Here is a 20,959-nt window from a genome sequence, read left to right on the forward strand (position 1 = left end):
AGTTCAGCCAGGTAACAGGTATTTATAACTTGCTGTATTTAAAATAAAATGCTTTTAAAAGCTTAAATTGTTAATGATTTCTGTAAAAATGGCTTGCTTACTTGGAGAAAAATGTGCTGTTATAAGCATTATTAGCTGAGAAATCCTTCACAATGGTTTTTAGATACGTTGTCTGCAAACTTGATTTTGTTAGAGTTGGTCACATCATGCAGCTCTGACAGAGGATGATTTTCTTGAGTGATCTCATGCATGATGATTTGGTGAAAGCATTATTAGGAGGGGTATTTTTCTTACTTAAAATGTTCTACTTTTACAGTGAAAAATGCCGTTTTATTTGTAAACAACTGAAGTGTAGTATCTGCAATACACCACACAAAAGTATAATCACTGTCAAAATGACAAGACAACATCACAGAAATTGACTGCTGGAATTGATAGAGGTGACAATCAGGCTCTGAAACTGTTTTGTTCTGATTGCATATTCATGATTCCTCTCTATAATATGTCACAGTGACTGTGTGAGTTGTTCTAAGCAGATGTTTTGACATGACTAGACTGACACCTTGTACTTTGAGATTTGCAAGTCTAATCTTTCACACAGCTCCTTTCACCTTTTTTCCCAATGTCTAAATCTTGACTTGCAGGCTTAGTTATGGGACACATTCAGGAGCACATGCATGCAGGAGTGCAGCAAACTGCTGCACCCATGTTGCTACACCAGTGATGGTGCATTGCTGGTGCAGCAGTGACCCTGTCTGATGCCATACAGCAGCCCCAACAAGGAGCTGTCAGAAACTGGTGAACACTCATTCAGCAGTTGCTGAGAAATGTGCTTTCATGCACACCCATTTGCCTGAATTTCTCTCTATCATTGGGTAGCTCTTTGTAAGATGACTCTGTTGTTTGCTGTTTATTTGACTCATTTGGCTTTTAGGAAGTCTCTTCCAGCATGCTGTGCCATAACAATGACAGCTGCTGGTGAGTGAATGAGAAAGCTGCAGACACTTGTCAAAATAGATGGCTCCATTTGCCTCTTGGAAAAGCAGAAGGCAATGTTCTCTCTTCTTTTATGATTTTCATTCAAGTTCAGAGAAAAATTTGGAGGGAACAAAGCAGAGACATTATCTATTCTTATTTTTTCTTTTATTGTTTGTTTTTCAGACAAAGTCAAAAGAGTTTGTCAATTTTCTAAATAAATGATGATTTAATTTTTTTTTCTTTTTCCAGGAAGCGAAAAAAACCCCTGAAGTTCTATATAACTACATTCCTGAAGACTTTCCAGCTGTATTGATACATAGTCAGTGGTCCAGAAAGGAAATTACTATAGGGGGAATTTATGAAACTTGTGCAACAAGAGAGATGAGTGAATTACACTTTTATTTCACATTAATTCCCTCCTTTTTCTCATCCTCCTGTTAACTGTACACATAAAAGTTTTAACTTGATCTCAATGCAAAAATAGAAAAGGTGGGTTTTATAATTAAATAAATTATAATTCTATGTTGTACAATTAAGAACTACTAGTTCCTATCCATCTCCATTCATGAACAAAGGAAATATATACTATAGGATGTAATTCAAGACTCAAAGACATGGCAGGAATCCCAAATTTACTGTTGCTTTGTCCAGTTGCTGCCTTACATGTGACCTTCCTCAAATCACAGTCTTTCCACCATTTTCCTGGGTGCTACTGCCCATGTTTTCATGGCAGAAAATACAGAAATCTTACACTGGCTAATCTTTCTCTCTGTGCAGGTCACATCTAATGGCCATCATGCATCACAGTCATGTGGATAGAAGAATCTGTTTTGTGCAATAATACAGAACCCAGTGCAAAACAACTAAATAACTATTTAGTGCAATACAGCATATGGATTTGACTATTTTTTGAGTTAAATATGCTTCTGAGTAAAAGAAGAGAGGGCCATCCCTCTGCAAAGTGGGCAAGCTTGCAAAGAGTTGCACAGACAGCTGAAAGCTGAGTTTTATGCCTGAGGGACAGTGACCAGGGTAACAGGGCAGTTTCCTTTTGCTCTCTTTGTGCATCCAGTATAAACGCATCTCTATTTGTTGGACATTGAGGATGAGTAAGTTGCATGAGTGGAGGATCTGCTGTACCCAAGAATAAAGCAATAGGTCCTGGTATTTTGACAAAGCCAGTCAACAGCAAACCTAGACTTTTCAGACCAGGTTATCTGGATTTAAGGTATTTGAAGTGAGTCAACCAGACAGAGAACATTGTTGAGTCTGGTCCTTTAAAGGGGAGTAATTCACACGGCAACACCTGAGACTGTTGTCAACATTTCTGCAGTACCGAATCAGCCTGGAGCAGCAGCTCCAAGAGTATTCAGCCTACCAGAAAGCACATTTTGATGTCTACCTAAATGGGAGAATGCATTTAAAAACTTGGGTGGAACTACAAAACATCTGCTCCCTTCCCAATGCAGCATGCAACCTTTCAAGTGTCTCCATGTCCCTCCCAACTCCTAGACCTACCTACAGCTGAATAGAAAGAGTGAAATCACCTAAGATGGCAGAGCTGTTCAAGCCTTGCTGTTGTCAGAGGGGAGGCACAAATTACTTTTCTTACTCTGCCTATCCCCTGCTGGAGGCAGGGACCTGCCTCCTCTGTTGCAGCTGCTGTGGGAACTCAGTGAGCTCAGGGTCCTGCGCTGACATCTCTCTGGTTCACACAGACAAACCAGAGTGGTGCTGTGCCATAGCCTGCTGTGATAACTCTTCCATCAACTGAGGGAGCAGACAGCCTTTTATAGTCCCACTGCTGACTTTGTTAAAAGCATAAGGATGTTCTTGTTCCCCTAGATACATGGTCCAGAAAATGTTTGTGATCATGCAAATTTTGGAAGAGGTGTCAAAAAGGAAGATAATTTTTGTAAGATGATGACATATTTTTTGCAATTCTACTGCTTTTTAAGATGTCATACATTGAAATGAAACCTTGTAAATTTTCTTATGATACCTGTTAAGTTTGTTCTGTTAGCGTTAATACCTTTATCAATTTTTAGCATATGCTGGTGTTTTTTTGAAAACAACAACAAAAAACATGATAAAATGCAGTGTGTTAAAAATGGAAGTGTTTTATGGAAATTTTTGTCTAAAAAAAAAAGAAATTAAGGTCTTAAACACATTTTCTGTTTTCTTATGTCAAGGCATTTCTTAAATGTCAAAATAGGTTTTCTTCAATTTATAGAATACATTAATGTGCTGTATGTGCATAGAAATTTTATTATTAGATGTTAATATAAAAATTTTTGAGTTTTATAATAAAAGGAGAACAAAATGTTTTAATGATGTTGGCAAATACTTAGATATTATTGAAATTAGTACTTCTCCACTTTAATTTCATGGTAATTTTTTTTTTCGTGGTAAATATATGATTTTTGTGACTTTTGAATTGGATATGAAGTAATATATTTCTGCTAACTGCTAGGAATATCTTCAGAACACAAATTGTATTTAATGAGTTTTCTTCACCTTTTTGTGAAGAAGTAGCAACACACATTTTCCCACAAGATGGCAGAAGCGAGTTGTGGAATTTATGGTCAAAGATTTATGGAGACACGTGAAAATCTGAAAATAAAAGATGCAGGTTCAATAAACTAACAAGAATGAGGGTATTATGAAGTCAGAGGGAAAACTCCAGATTTAATTCACTTTTTTCTGACCAAACAGAGTAGCATGTATTTTATTGTAAGATCATATACCATGGCTTTCTGACAGCAAGACAACATTGACTACAAGTTCTTATTACAGTTATCTAAAACCTTATCTTTATTTTAAATGAAGTGTTTTCAAGTACAAATTTCACTCTCAAATACATGTTTTTATATTCATATGGCTGAAAAGTGACCCTTATTATATGCTGTTCACTGTGTAGTTAGAACCCACAAATTATTAAAAAAAAAAAGAAGAAAATATATTTGAAAACACAATAAAATAAGTTTCATTACATGTGTAGAGATAAATGCATATTTTTAAAATTGTATTTATTAATAATATTAATTAATTTTTTATTATGCCAGATCTTGTTCTAAAACTCATTCAAATTGTCATTAAAACCCCCATAAGTAACGAAATACTGCACAGCTGAGTTGCCGTAAATGTAAAATAAAGTCCTTCCTCAATAATGAGAGGAACCATCTGTCATCAGTGGGCATACAGTGATCTTCCCTGTTTCTAACTGAGAAACAGACACATGTTTTTCACACTACCTTCATAAAAATACTGCAATTCTTTTTATTCTGATCTAATTTGAGCTTGGCAAGGAAGAGAGTGGAGTAGGAAAGCCAAAACAGCAAATTCCAAGCCTTAAGTAAAAGCTGGTGTTTTTTCCCTGTTTTGTATGAAGCAGCTTGCACTGTGTGTCTGTCTCTCTATGCATGTGTCTGTGCACACCTTCCCCAGCCCCCCTGCCTAATTCCAGCTTTTCCAACCCTATTTCCCAAAAGGATGTTGGGGGACAAACCTATTCTGCTAATTATGAACACTACTTTACCATGATAGTGCAAAGAATGACCATTTCTGAAGATGTTGGTGCAGAGAGAATGGAGATGTGGTGGAAACCATCAGAGGTGCAAACACAGGAGACAAGGCCAGCTTGAGCAGCTCAGGAGCTGTCCACAGGAGCTCAGCCCTTCCTAAGTCACAGCTCTCCATGAGGGATGGTAGATTTACTCAAGGTAATGTAAAACCTTCCTGTGAGATTTGCATGGGGAAATGGTTCATCCAGATGGATCCCAGCTGAGGTTAAGAACAGCCGTTCAGAAAGCGTGGCTTGGCCCCATCCAGCAGAGGCACTTGCTGATAAAAGGTCGCTCTTGGATACCTGTGTCTATCCAAAACACGAGAGGGGCAGCTGATGGTGCCTGCTCCACAATGCAGCAGGGAATTCTGGCTGATTCTTGCTCTTTTCTGCTGACATTATCGAGTCAGGTCAAGTTCCCACCTTGCAGCTTTCAGATGGGCTCCAAGCAAGGTGATATCAGCCCACCTTTCACAGGCAAGGAGAGCTGCCACAGCCCCAAAGCCAGCAGTGCAGCAGACAGGAGTGATGGACTGACTCTCTCAGCTCCTGTAGGGGCAACAAGAAGAAGCATGGTAGGCTGCAGGGGACTGGAAGATCTTGGACTGAGTCTTTGAATAAACTTTAGTTTCCCTGTCTGTCCCTCAGTTGCTGTACTCTGTTGGGTCTTTGAGTATACATTTACAGAAATGCATGTTTTGGTGTCAAAATGACTGTGTAACTAATTTCTCTATTGTTGAACAGATACAGATATTGCTTCCCTAACGTCTTAGAAAAGAAATTCCAGTGGGAAGGATGTTCCACAAGTCACCCAAAAAGTTTCCACCTTAGGTGTTTGAGAACTTTTGCTAATCTTTAGCATAGCTTTCTTTAACAATTATAATTTGTGTTCATAATTTGGAATATGGTTTGGATTTTTTTTTTACCTTTGACCAGACTCTAATCTGCTTTGCAATTGCTATGTCAATTGAGGGCTTTGAAAGCTGATTTTTATTTCCTGTGGTTTCTTTATCTTGACTACAATAGCTTTTTTTTTCTTCATTATATTTTATGGCTTTCTTGCTTTATACAAATTTTTGTTATCTCCATTTGCTAAGAGGTAGATTCCATCTCTGATGAAATCACCAAGAGCTACACTATTCTCATGAATGAAAGTTAAATAAAGTTATGAATTCTTTAGAGCTAATTGATGCATCATGTAAGTATTACATTGGCAAATGCAAATAAGGTGCAGGCTTTATTCTGGTGTCTTGGTATCCTTTAGTTTTAACCTGCTACTGAACAAAAGTGACTGTCAGGTATTTTTAAGTTTTCAAAACCCTTTGTTACAACATAGACTGAGATGATGTTGTTTGCTCAATGGAAAACTTTATAGATGTGGTTTTTGACTTATTTCAGTTTCAGGTTGTCACTGCTGTTGGGATGTCTCAAAGAATGGGAAGAGTCTGATTCCCATGAAACCACCATAGCTTGTACAAACCAGTTTCACAGAAGTAAAATTCAGCTTGGCTTCTGAAATCAATTGTCTGCAAGAACAACCAGAGAAGCTGAAATTAAAAAGAATTTGTCTAACATGTGTTTTCAGTTTGCTTCTGTCATGGTATCATCTTTTTGATGTAGGATTAATTTTATCCAAATAGAGGGTTCCAAATGGAAACCACTAGTGCTCAACGATAAATAAGACATATTCTTACCTTTTCCAAGTGTTCTCTACCATGCTCTGAAGAGTTTAAAAGTTTTACCTCTGTTGTGAGTTGGTTTAAACTCTTTTGACTGCATTGTCACAGTAGGAATATATGCTCATAAAAAAGGTCACCATAAAGTTTAATTTGGAAACTCATTTTAAAAAAAATCTGTAATCCTAACAAACTTGATACTATTACCTCTTTTAGAAAGTACAATCAAATAATGTAGGAATAGGAATGAGTTTTGTGCTGTTTAATTTTTCTAACTGTGAAAAGAAAGTTTAGCTCCCATATGAAATTTCAGGCTGTTTGCACAGTCTCACAAGCATGTGGTGGCTTGTAGTAAGCACAACAGAACAAATGGAATTGGCATCTTCTTCTTTCAAATTGCCAGTGGGAAAGCTGGATTACGAATTGAAGAGAATAGGTTTAAAATGGATGATATAACAAATTGTTACTTTTTAAATTCTTGCATGCACAAACAACAACAGATATTGCTTAGCTTTTCACATTTTTTACACATTGGAGAATAATATTGTCTTATATATACTACTCTGTAAAATCCCAAAAAAGTAATATGCAAAAGTGTATAACTTGGTTTTGGAAAGAGGAAGGCTGAATCTAGGATGTAAGTCAGGTTCATATTGTAAAGAAAATAAACAGATTAATTTAAAGCAGTTTTCTCTTTTGAAAATGAAATAAAATACATGATTTCTTATGCATTTTATTCATCTCAGTATCTCTTAGTTTGGGCCATTTACATGTAACATTAAAATATTTCATTATATCGGGCTCCAAAACGACCTTGGAACTGGAAAGAGAAAGTTTGCCCTTTACATTTCACCAGAAACAGGGATTCTGAGATAATTTGTTTTTCAACTATACTGTTGATAATAGGTCAGAAAAAAATCTGATCCATTCTTCCAGCTCTTTTCATCTACTAATTGGAAAAGAATAAAAGTATTTTGTTTATATAATGCTACAAGCACCTCTCAGAAGACAAACAAGGAATAGAGATACCAGGACTTTGTCATTACTTTATAAATTAGAAGTTTTACAAATAGTGCAAACTAAAGAAGGAGGAAAAAAGATTGAAGTTCATATTAAAGTGGATTCAACAGTTCTGTCTGACTTTCAGTTTACAGCTGAAGTAAAATGTTTTCTCTCTCCTTCAGGTACTTTCAGAATTTCAATCTGACTTATGCATGAGTTCTTTCAAGGTCTATATTCCTCTGACTGAGAGGCTCCACATTTTTATTTATTACTTATAAGTTGAAGAAATTCACTTGTATATTTAGAAACTTCGTGAGGTTCTGTAAAAAGAGCAAAAAAGACACTGCTGCCCCCAGAGAGCTTGCCCTCTCTGAGAAATGATGCATGAAATACGTTTTAAAAAAAATGAAATAAAATGTATAATTAAAATTCAGGGATAATTTCACCTTTTTCCTTGGTTATTTTGAGCAAAGTATGTCCATTTATCAAATAGTTTTGCTACCAAACTAGGCTACTCTGAAAAAGCCAAGGAAAAATGCCAAACCACTTGCATTTAAGTACTACAAATCCGTTTTTATATGTGCCAAGTTTTGCTGGGCTTCACACCAAAATTATGTGAAACTACAAATTTCTTACTGTGCCACTCTGGCTCTCCAAGGATTAATTTAGAAAAGAGGAGTAATAGCCCACATGTGTGTATACTCTACCAAGAGTCTTTCTTTAAAGTTTTGTTTTTACAGCATTTTTAGGTGTTTTCTATCTCTTTAGAGTTTTAGAGAACAAAACCTTCTAGCCAAAAGTTTTATATCTTGCAGTGAGCACCTGGTCATTAAATCCTCCTGAGTTTTAATCAGTGCAATAGTATGAGGTCTCTTTCACTTGTGACAAGGAATTTTACTACAATACTATCAATGTACAGCTCATGCAAAAACCCCTCATACAATTAATCTTTTGGCAATTGTCCTTTCCTTGCTATGGCATCACAGTGCAACACCTGGCCTTCTTGACAGAACAATTCAGTACTTTCTTCTACTAATTATGACACTTAAGCACTTCAGAAAACACTTCTGGTCTTTAAAGGTTTCTTCAAGCATTAAGTGATATTTGTTATGTGTTAAAACATTGACATGGGCCAGGCAGAGAAAGAACAGCCTCTTTGTAGGAGCAGGTGAAGGTTTGGGACTTGGTTCCATTTGAAGTTTTCCTCACACAGCCTTTTCTGCAGCCAGGCATGAGTTCATAGCCAGTAATTTCCCCGTGAATTAGCCCCCAGCTGCCTGCCAGAAGGTTCTGCACAAAATAAAGCTAGACACAAGCCCCAGCCTGGATCCCACCCTCTGCTTTCCTGGTGCATGAGGGTCAGCAGACCCCTCCTTGCTGCATGCTGGCCAACAAACTGTCTGGGCACCCTGAGCACTGCTCCACCACGCCTGCGGCGTTGGCATCCCTCCTCCTGGCTTCCTTTTGCAAAACAGAGACAGCAGCGCTCCAGCGATCCCATGGAAGTAGTGCTCCTCCTTGGAACAAGCAGGGTCCCTGCAGCCTTTCCCAGATCCTGCAGAGGGTGGTAGTTTCTTTTTGTAGTCTTTGAATCTCACTGAGTTACAGGCTATAAGCCAGAAATATTACAGATTAATATGTTCAAGCCATTTAGTTACAACAGCCACTATCACAAATCTTGGGTTTTTTTAGTACATGTAGTAGTGAAAACCCAATGGGATAAACTTCAGAGAAATGTTATGGGGTTGTGTTTAATCTGCTGTAGCATACATACCACATAACACCTGCAATAAAAGAGTTGGATCTATGGTTCACTGAGCAGCATGACTGACGTGTGAACCACAAAGTCATAATATCAAGAATCTTTTTATTGTGGGCTCTTTTCCTGACCTAATCTCCTTTGTCTCCTTTGTATCTTATCACTGGACACATTATATTTTACCTGTGCCTCAGTTTCTCTAACTGTACAGTAATGAAATTCACGCTTCCCAAAGTGCTTAAAGATCTCTGGACAAACTCAGTACTTAAAAATCTCTGGAAAATTAGCAAATCTTTATAACAGCAGCGGCAAAACTTTGCAGGCAAAAGGATTTCTACAAGATATACCACAATATGAGACTCTCTGTGTTTGCAAAAATTGCATTGACCTAATAGTCCTTGACACACTATTGTTTTCACACTGGCAGTACAAATCCAGTCAGACCTAAGAGACCAAGTGCTGTCTCCAGGGTAGCTACCAAACTTCGGGCTAGTAATGACATATGCATCTAAATAGAAGTGGTTCCTTTCAACATGTACAGATTTTTCCTGATAATATAAATAAATGACATCTGGTGACTAAAGCCCATGCTTATATTGACAGTTACTGACAGTCTCCACACAATTTCTACACAAATCTTACCACTGAAGGGAAAACATTAGGAAAGAAAATATTTGACATACAAGCAAACAAACAAACAATGCTTAAAGCACCTAATTTCCTCTTACTGGGGTGCAAACACTGACCTAAATTACACTGTTTCAGGAACAGATGTTTCATACCATCCTCTGAAGAGCAGAAAAAAGAAGTTGTGTAGTTTGAAATAGATCTCAGTATTTTTTGTTTATTAGAGCATAACTCATATATCTGGTTTATAGAATCATTTTAATGTACTGTTGATCACAGTACATCAGTCATCGCCCTCTGTACAGAAGTTATACCAACTCCCTAATTTGTATTACCTGCAGTAGCATACAGTGGTTCGCCCTAAATGCTGAACCTGGACTTTTCTGTTCCTGGCTGCCAACATCTCTGCACAACCGAGGAGCTCTTATGGTGAAACAAAGTCTGATTCATGCTGACTGCTTTAAAATTCACTTTTTTTTTCCTCTGTCTTTGAAATTCAGTTGATTTGTGAGTGGAGGATTCCTTTCATGAAGTGTTGAGGGGCCCCTGCAAGGACTCTGATATGTAGAAGGAGCTGGAGCTTTTTTGATCAATGGCTTTGTTTTCTGCTTGAATCCTGAATGTACCAGCTTGATAAGTTTTTTTGGTTTTAGTTTTGTTTTGCTATATTTCTCGCTTTATATTCTCCCTCCTATCTAGCAGAGGCTTTTGAATTCTCTGGCACTCCTACGATATTTGGACAGATAGGGAGGGGGAGCTCTTTATTCTCAGAGATTTTTTGATACCAATATTGAATTTAGTGAATTCCACCTGCACTCTAAAATAATCTGGAATATAGAGGAGTAGGTACAGGAACACCCAAGTTGTGTGCAGCTGTGGTTGCCACCAAAATGCCCTGGTAAGTTGTGCACCCAAGCCAGAGGGTCTTCCAAGCTAATATGGGAAAGTTATTCTGCACACCAAAGAATTTATCTAGAGATGACTGACTGGGGGCACAGAGCATCCCACTGGCACTCATGATGTGCATGGAAACGTTTAAATGATGCATGGCACATTGCCCCTGTTTCCCACATTATTTCACCTGGAGCTTGCTGTACCCAAATCAGGATGCTCCTGGTTGGCTTCCCTCCCCTCCTCTTCTCCAGGGTGTTCACAGGTGCCCTGCAGGGCCCCGGTGTTACTCTCTGGCTGTGGCTGGCCAGCCCTGCCATGCCTCTGGCTGCAGGTGGAGGGACATCCTCTCGCAGAGCCCTCGCTGCCACACAGGGGTGGTTTTCTCTGCTGATCAACTCCTGAGCCCTGCAAGCTTTCCAGTGTCGGTCATACACATCCTTGAAGCAGATTTCAGGGAAACATTAGGAATCTCATGTTTTGCAGTTCCTTGGAAGTAACTCAAAGGAGTTAAAGAGGGCTTCATTGACAACAATTGGGAATCTCCCCACAGTGGCTGGTTACTGCCTGAAGAGCAGTCAAGCAAAAAGGGAGACAATGCACTTAGTTTTAGTTGTGAAATGTTATTCTCTTTGATAAGGGTAATAATTTTAATGTGTAATTTTATTTTAATTTGCAGTATGTAATATTCCTACACTGATATTTTGGTGTCTCTAAAGAATCCTGTGTCAGATAGCCATAGAAACAGATAGCCATCCAGCTAACTAAAAAATTTCAAGAGAGGATTAGCCTTCACCCTGCAGTGAAGTGAATTTTCATCATAACCATTTGGGCTTTCTGAAATTTGCTCTAGGTCTGTCCTAGTGTTCATGCTTGGCTCCTTACTTCAATTTCCCCATTACTCACTGTTCTCATAGGTTTTTAACTGCTAGTTTACCACATTAAATGTCCTCCAGCACTTGTGGGCAATATAAAATATAAAATTGTCTCTGACTCCAAAATAGGAGCTAAATATAATGAATTCTCTAAGCACTTTATTAAAATAAAACACGAAACCTCCACTTGTGTCTACCCTGCAGCCTAAGCCATTGGTATACAAGGTTATTTGTAGTGCTGTTACTTCAGAAAAACTTTGTGGGTAGATCTTGTTTCATTGTTGCCTTATAGTGTTCCTGAAAGCACAAGCTAAAATGCAAAATCTGTTTCACAAGCTGATTCAAACTCCAGCGTCCATTAGAACAAGTCTGAGACATATACCTGGGTCTTGTCCAAGGGCACCAGCTGGATGCTGGAGCTGAAAGCTCCAAGGCTGTGAGGTTAAATTAGTTTACTCTGCATGGGCAATTATCCTAGTACAGACTACTCTTGACCAGAAGACAGAACGACCAGTTTTAGGAGACATGAGTAACAAAGTCCAGACTGTTACACTGATAAGAGGAGAAAAAAAGGGCACCAGTTTCAATTAACTCAACTTCATTTGTACAAAATCTGTCAAGGGTGTCCTTCAATGACATTGACAGAATTACCTGCATACTATCAGCACATTAGATACAGTTGCCTTAACTTGTGAAGCTCTCACCTTCAGAAATGTTTGTGGCTCCAGTAGATGAAGCAGTTCTCCAGCAGATCTCCACTCATATCCCAGGAAATTAGTCTTCTACTGCTAAGGGTCAAGAATCAAAATCGACCAGAACTTTGAATTTGTCTTGCACTTGCACTTGGGTGAACATTATTAGAAAATTATAAGACATGAAGAATTAACTTTCATGCAGAAAGCTTGCCCATAATTTCCCTTCTTAAAAAGAGCTGAGGAAGTATATATTAGTGTACTTTTGTCACTGACATAAATACGTACTTAAATGAGGGTATAGAAACAGTAAGTGGGAAACCTAATTTGCAGTGAAAATCCTGCTTGAAATAATTGTGGGGGGAAATTATAGTAAAAAAAGGGGAATATCTTATTTTATAGTGCTGAATGGAAAGTTGTGTGTGCATTCATTTTTATGTAGATTCTACTATTATTAAAAGCCTAATGTTTCTACTGCCTATTCCTTTAAATAATAGAGATATTAATGCAACACACAGCCCAGGGTCCTGATTAGACTGTAGGTAGTTCTGTTCCAATGTAAATTTCAATACCGTGAAATTGAGATAATTTTATACATTCAGTTATCTCCTGCTTTCCAACACACCACACACGGGAACTTTCTTTTTCATGCATTTTTGCAGCAGAAAGCCTGAAGAGAACTTCTGTTAAATATCTGGTGCCTTACAGGAGCTTTGATTCTTGATGCTTTCAGCTTTCACATAAAATTAAGTTGTTATAGCATAAAGTAATGAAAAGCAATGTTTGTATTAAACTGTAGTTATGTTTATTGATTGATGCTAAAATCCAGACACTGTATTTCCTTTCACTTTGAAAAATAGAAACTTGTTTAGTACAATTTTATTCTTTCAGCAAAACCAAGAAGATTTCTCCAGTGTAGTCTGAAAACTGACTATCTATGCTGGCTTAGGAATAGAAAGATAACTTGGTGCACCTTCTCTTGAAGGTGTTTTTGTCCTGGATTTTTGCTTCTAAACTCTACCCTTCTGCAGAGTTTCATTAAGCATTTTGCTTTCTCATACACAACACATCCAAGTCACAACTTAAACACTTACCAGAAAGAAAGGTTTAATATATATGCGCAAAACTATCATAAACAAAGAACCTCTGCACGTCTTGTCATGTTTTGCAAGAAGTCCAAGGAGCATGACTTGACTTCTGCAATATGATAAATTATATTTATCTTTTTGTCCTCTTTTGACCTCTAGGATCTGCAGAAAGTGAAATCTAGGGGAGCAAAAGAATGGAGGCGTGTGTATTCTGCATGTAGCCAGCTTCTCTGGAAGTCCTACACCAGACCTCGTGGGAGCAATGGGGTTTTTTTTGGTTGGCCTGTTTTGTTCTGTGAACTTAGCCCTCCTTCCCCTCTAGAACAAGGGGGGTGGTCTCCAGAATTACACAACCTCCTTAAGAATGTCCTTTATTTTGAGGTCTACAGCAGATAAATAATCATTTGATATCTGAAATCACTTCCTGTCTTGTTGTCTGTTATCATATCCCAGTCTCTGCCTGCATTACTAGAATCTGAAAAACTCTTTCAGGAAAAAGATCATTCCATGTGCATACACCATTTCTTAGGCGAGCTTCACATCTGGCTACTCTCAGGGATGAAACTATGGGCCATGTATTTTTCTACACAAGACATTTCCATTCTTACACTGTCAATTATTATTAAGTTAGTGATGGAATGACAATTTTTTTTGTTTTGTTTTGTGCTTGCGCAACAGGTATCCAGATAGGAAAATGATCCATGAAAACATTTCCCAGGCACTTGATTAGCAATCACTGGTGTTTCAAATAAACGCTAGTACACTGGTGTCAGAGAGGTATTTATATTTCCAGGGTCTCCAATCATCCTAATTCCTCTTAATTGTATAGTGTTTACCTGACTTTTTTTTCAAAGGAAAGATGTTATTCATGCTCAGTTCCCTCTTAGCTAAGATTCATCAGGAGTAAAGTTTTTCCAGAAGGGGCAAATAGGACAGTTCTAAGTCTTGGTGTGGTGTGTGACTTTGCCAGAAAGATGAAAAGGGAGATGCTGTGGACCCGCTGCTGTCCTTGGACCATCAGCATCTTACCAGATTGAGACCTCCTGCCACTTCCTGGTGGGCTCAATGCCTGCTTGTGAGGTGCTGACTGAAAGCTGGTACTGGGTGATAACTAAATCATTACAATAATTTCAAACTGTCCCTACAGAAATACCATGTGGATGTTGCACTGCACAGATGAGAAAAGAAGACCTGTTCAGATCCACTAGTCTTCCATTTTTGATCAAAACTAGCTACAAGTTCATTGTTCCCCAGGGCGTAAAGCTGGTTCATTAACTCACCGCACTAGGCAGACCTTGCACTGACACCTTGTGCCAGTGATTTCTCATGCAAAACCTGTCATTCCAAGCAAGAAGCAGGTTTGTGTCCTTGGAGCTGGAACTAGAGAAAATGCCATTGTGATTTAAGCAACAGTGATCAAAAGTAGATAACTCAAATCAGTAGGAGTCAGTTCCAGCCCTTTATACTAATCCAAAATAAGTAAAGTACATAATGTTCAAAGAAACGAGTTTTGTGTAAGGCTTGACCTTTAAGTCTGTGTGCAAAAATATTCTTTTTGATCTAGGTTCAGTGGTTTTCTGCACTTATCTAAAAGGAGTTAGCAACACAGGTAGTAAATGAAATTCAAATAGAAAACAAAATCAACACTAGACAACTGTTTCTTTATGGTTTTACCAGCTCAAGAAAGAACCATGTTGAGAAATTATTAAGAGTGCTCTTGGAGTGTTTGATTTAGTAGATGATTGTGGCAAAGAGAAGCAGGGGCAGTGAGGTGATGGACTCTGGGCCATGTTTTGCCCTTGATGTTGAACTCCTGTGACTGGCAACAGCTTGGGCTGTCTCACATGAGAGATGCCCTTAGAGATCCTTTGTGCCGTCTGTGTTAATGGCACTTTTTGGGACACATTTACAAATCCACGTGGAGACTAAAGAGGTGACAGAAGAGTTTGTACCCTGGTTTGTACCCTGTACTCTGTGGGGCTGAAGAACCAAGATTCTGACTGGGTTTCAGGTGATATGGCACGTTGGAAAGCAAGTATTAAATGTAACTTTCTGTGACAGCTGGAACATCTTTGACATATGAATTACAGATTAAATGTCTGTACTAAGGCACTGAGTAGCAGCATCTGCACTATTGTTAATTGCTAATGAACCAAGATATGCATTCCAGATGTTCAAGCATGGAACTGGCTGTGGGGTTTGTATATGGTACATTTTGTAGCTTAACAGGTATCAAGGAATTTCAGGATTTTTGGACTCAACCAGTTTTTGGTCAACAGACATTTCTTTGCCTACTGCTACTGAATATGGTTGTAAGGATAGGGAGCCAAGTAGGAAAAGGCTGTAGCTGGACTTTTCCTGGTTTCTTTGTCTTTTATAGGTGTGAACCTGCACATTGTAATGTCTCTTCTTAATTTCAATAGTGTTATATTTCCCTAACTAAGCATGTGCTGTCTGAGTTGTATAACTCCTCCTGGATTTGCTCTGATTTATTAACTTTCTGTTTTCTCTAGGACTTTAAATCAGCAGAGGAAATACAAATTAAAAAAAAAAAAAAAACATTTACTCATGAACAAATTTTGATCTCACTGGAACAAAAATGTGTATGTAGAAAATAAAGCCTTTGGATAATATCCAGAAAAGGACACTTGAAATTCCACAGTGAAGCTGATCTGTGGTGGGAAGAAGTGCTTGTTTTCATAGCAAAACTATGGCAATAGCTGTGCAACCTGTACTCTAGTCTAAATAGCATAAATATTGCAATGCCCAAACATTCAGCAGGGAAAAGAGTAACATTTTCCAAATGGGCTACTTCTTTATTCAAACTGCCTCCCATTTTGCAGGTGATAGCTCCTTCTCTCTGCTTGTCCAGCTGTGGTTCCCATCCAAACACAATGCTCTGGGAAATAATTTGTTGCAACAAATCCCCTTTATAAATAATAAACCAAAGCTCTGTCTCAAAGAACACCAGGACAGCTGTCAAAAGAGGTGAGATTTGTTTACAAAGACAACAAGGAGATGTAAATGGATGAGGCAGGAGCAGTGGGAAAAGGAAGCGTGGTGTCTTAAGGTTAATGTACAATGCAACAAAACTGTAGGGCACATTTCACGGGAAAAGTCAAAGGCATTTGAAATATGAGAAACAACGTCCAATAAATCATATGAATCACTAGGTCATGAAATTATGAAAACCTTTATTTTTATTCTAGAATAGCAACTGACCTGGCTTGGAGAAATTTTTCTTATCTATTCAGCAATAGAAGATGCAAAGACGCTTGCTTCCAGCCTGTATTGGTTAGAAGATGGCAACTATGTTTATCCTTTTCCAAATGTTTGTTATTCTGGTCCAGCACAAAGATGTATAAAGCTATAAAATGTAGTCTACAGTCAGTGTGACACATTTTTTTTGAGATCTCAAAATGATGACTTAAATTTATATGATTTAGTGTGATGCAATAAAGACTTCTCTAGGCTTACACATTAGGGTGAATTATCAGCTCCAAATAATATTACTGACTCCAAATGAATTATTATTAGTTTCTATTTTGATAACTACTCTGGTGATTAACACCTAGGAAAACACAAGTGCAGGGAACAATCCATGGCAACTTGATACTCATTTTTTAGCTCTTGAACATGCAGAAAAGCAATTAGATTTCCTTTATGTTTTTATGATGTATAATAGCATTAGTGCTCTCCAAGTCAGGCATTTCCTGGCAGCTAATAGTGGGTTAGGTTAAGAGCCCCTGGGTTTATCTTAGACCTTTTACTCTTCCAGCCAGTCATTAGCTGCCAGGAAATGTTTGACTCAGGGGTCATTATTGCTTAAATATTGCCTCTAAAAGCTTCTCATTACTATCAATTCATTTTGCTTTTGTGCTGTATTAGCAGGCATAAGTAGTAATACTATTAACTATAATAACAAATCAGGCAAATAATAAAGGCTCTGCAGGCCAAGGACAGGGCCAAGAGAAATTGTTTTCTATGTATTTCTAGTTTAGGATTGGATATTAACCCTGTAACATATCCAAACAAGGAGAGTATCATGTGACTAGAAGAGAAGACACAAAAAGAGAAAAGGAGAAAAGAAGAGGCAGAAGCAATTTCATGGCAAGAGAAAAAAAAGCCAGAGCCAGAGGGAAAGGGTAGCATAATGCTGACATCTTGAGTGAGGGTTTTCTGCAAGAGAAGACCTCATCTGAAGTCCCCAGAAGCAAACAAAAACGGAATATTGCCTCAGTGTGAACTAAAGCTCCCTTTTCCCTTGGTGAAATTGCAGCTCAGTTACTTAGAAGCCTGAACCCATTATCATGCATATTCCTTTATTCTCCCCCCGTCAGTTTTTTTGTATATGGAGTAGTTCAGCTTTTCCTATCAGTTGTCACCTGGGAGAGAAGCTGACCCCACCTGGCTGCACCCTCCTTTCAGGGAGTTGTAGAGACTGATAACTCTCCCTGAGCCTCCTTTCCTCCAAGTTAAACAGCCCCAGCTCCCTCAGCTGCTTCTCAACAGACCTGTGCTCCTGAGCCTTCCCCAGTTCCATTGCCCTTCTCTGGACACACTCCAGCACCTCAGTGTCTTTCCAGTAGTGATGGACCCAGAACTGGAGACAAGACTCAGGTGTAGCCTCACCAGTGCCCAGTACAGAGGGACAATCACTGTCCTGGCCACAATATTGCTGATACAGGCCAGGATGCCCTTGGCCTTCTTGGCGACCTCACCAGACTGCTGGATCATGTCCAAAATTACAAAATATTGCTTGCTTATGGCTGCCTTTATGTACAGCCACTAAAGAAAACCTTGCAAGCTGAAGACACTGCAGTACAGAGTGCACACTCCCTAAGCAGCCGCCAGGATGTCTAGCCTCTTTTTTGCACTGTCTTCACAACATTTGTTCACTTCTAAATTTACTCATATAAATTGCCCATTAATGAGTCAGTGTTCAGCAGTGAAACCTCCCACTGAGCTGCATTTTAGTGAAGCACTTTTGTGAGCACTCAAGCTCATCAATATTTCAGTAAACTTTGGGCAAATACATTCTGGAAGCAGACTGAAAGTTGTGCTTAAATTAAGCCTATATAAGTTAAAAGCACATTCAAGCATCTTGGATATCAAGGCTAATATATCCCGTAACTGCATCTGAAAAAAAAAAAAAGAGAGATTCTTTAAACTTCAATATACCTGTTCTGGATATGGTAAAGAGTATACTACCTTCAAGCCTATTTATTTGATTATATTATCAGTACAAACCTCACTCAGAACTGACAAGACCTATTAACCTAGCCCTGTACGTTATTCTGCAAAAAAATTGGAAGACATAATTATGTAAATTTAGACCTGATGTCTACAGATATGTGCTACAAACAGGACCCTGGTTGAATTTCAACCTCAGATGAAAGATGCCCTAGAAAAAAATGTGAAAAAAGTAGTATAATAAGATGATAAGTACTTCCAAAGTGATGCATTTTAGAAAAAAAACAAGTTAAAGTAATTAATTTTATGAAGAAAACTATTCAATGTTGTGAAGAAAGATACATTCTGAATGAGGAAAATAGTGTTGCCCACAGATGAAAGTTCCATTCTATAGAACAGAAATAGAACTGCAGCCAACACCTGCAGAAGGAATGGTTCCAAGAGCTCTGGATTTGAAACAGATACATTTATTCCTAACTGTATTTAGCCTTTCAGATGTAGATAGATGTATGAAACTCTTGTGAGTTTGAGTTTCCCTGTCTCAAAGGAAACAAGAAAAGCATCCACCTGAATTAGTAAACTGCACTGAGATGTTACCCTCTCAACAGTTTACTGAACCAGTTTTCTAATTAAAGAAAGTAAAATCTTAGTAGTTTTTAACTTACCGCAGTGTTCAGAGTTCCAAACAATAGTCTTGAACCCATAAACTATCTCAAACTGACACTGCAAGACCACTAAGTTTGTGAAGTCTAGTTCAGAAAATGAGGAGCTACCAGAATAAAGTTGTCCCTGTTATTGCATTCACCCTCCTTATGTATATGCATTACCTTGCAATCCTTTCTTATGTAGCAGCACACAAGCTGTTCCATGGGATGCCTGACTCAGTCAGGGAAGGATAATCATTTGGTATTCCCTTTTATCCTCACTGGAAAGGCCCCAGGCCTCACTTAATGCATACAAAAGGAAATCTTCAGTGAATTAAAAGTTAATAATTTCCCACTAATATTTCTATAGTAATTTCTTTATAGTCTCTAAGACTGGGATTTTCTTAAAATGTATTTAGATAACTGTTTAGACTGCCAGTAACCTCTATAAAATTTTCAAAATTGCCTTTGTCACGATGCTCTGTAGCAATTGTAAGCATTTGTGTGGTGGTCACCTCTGGTAGGAGCTGCACAGAACATTCATCCCTCCCTTGCTGCACTGGAGGAGGATGGAGGAGGATTCACTCTCCCATGGTGCAACCCCAATGCACCATCTGGCAGAGATCAAGGTTGGTCTTTATATTTCCCTTGTGTTTGTGCCATACCCAGCTGGTACCACAATCTGGTGTTTGGGTCTGGCCAGGGTGACAGGGAAGAGCTGGGAATGCAAAGGGGCTCAGGTGCAGCTGGAAAGGCCAGGCAAGAGGACCTTTCAATTTGGGAGAAGTAGCCAACAGTTCCACAGTGACTCTGCCTGCCTCTGTTCTCTTAAGATAAGGGCTAGCAGACACTGTGGGGTTCTCAAATGCTGCAGAAATGCATCAAGAGACATGAATTCAAGGTATGAAAATCCTGGCTGGGCAAACCATTAACTGAGTGAAGGTCACAGATGATATGGAAGTACATGGTTGAGCCCAGATTCTTGAAGATTCATTAATAAATGATAATGAATTAGAAATTTTGGTAGGCTGCAGAACACAATCTGCCTTGAGATTACTTCTGCATGCTTCTAGAATACCTTGCAGAGATCTGCCAATATTTCAGCCATTTTACTTAGGTTTCTCATATAATATTTTAGCATCATTCTTTCTTGTTCTCCAGTTTTTCACCATTCATTAACTATTGTTGCATTGAAAGGTGAACATTTTTGCTGCTTGTGTCTTGCAATCCTGGTCTAAAAAGAAATGAAAACAACCAAACCAGCATCATTAAGCCTCAGTAGTCTGTGGCTCTCCATGCCAGCCCTCCAAACTGTGAGGTGGATCTTGTGCAGCTTAAGCAGAAACTTGAATGCCATGTTTCTGAGTGCTGCTTTGGGGTCTGCAGTGCTGTACAGATGTATGTGTCTGTCTGTCCTGCAATACCAACTGAGGACTTCTTGCTAGGATTTGTGCCTGGAATTTGGAGCAGCTCCTTGGCTTGTCTGGCAGTCCAGATCTGTAATTTTGCTCTTTAAACATTTTGAGTAGGCAGGCAGATGTTACAGTGAAATTGCAGCTGATCCTTCCCCAATAAAAGGGGTAAAAGCAATCCTATATAAGTCTTCTAATTATCCTGCTTTGTGGTGTAGCTGGCCATAAAACCATCCATTTTTCTTGTCATACTGTCAAAGCTTGTAACACACAATGTAAGTAACAGAAAGGAGTAAAAAGGCCACTTTTTTGGTGCAAAGAAATTGATTATATCGTGTGAATTAGGCAATGAAAAGTCTCTGTGCTGCTTCTCCTTTTGTAGAGTCACTGTAATAGAGCTTGTGCAATGTGAAACTGTTGTTGCCTTCCCTCTTCTTAAGATGAATCCTGAAATCCACACAGTTTCATTACCTGCTTTTTCTTCAATATAAGGTACAGCAGGACACCATAATTGGTGATTTGTGTGATCAGTTCTGCACACACAGGTAATAAAAGGC

This window comes from Agelaius phoeniceus, chromosome Z (assembly GCF_051311805.1).
Source record: "Agelaius phoeniceus isolate bAgePho1 chromosome Z, bAgePho1.hap1, whole genome shotgun sequence".
NCBI classification, from domain to species: domain Eukaryota; kingdom Metazoa; phylum Chordata; class Aves; order Passeriformes; family Icteridae; genus Agelaius; species Agelaius phoeniceus.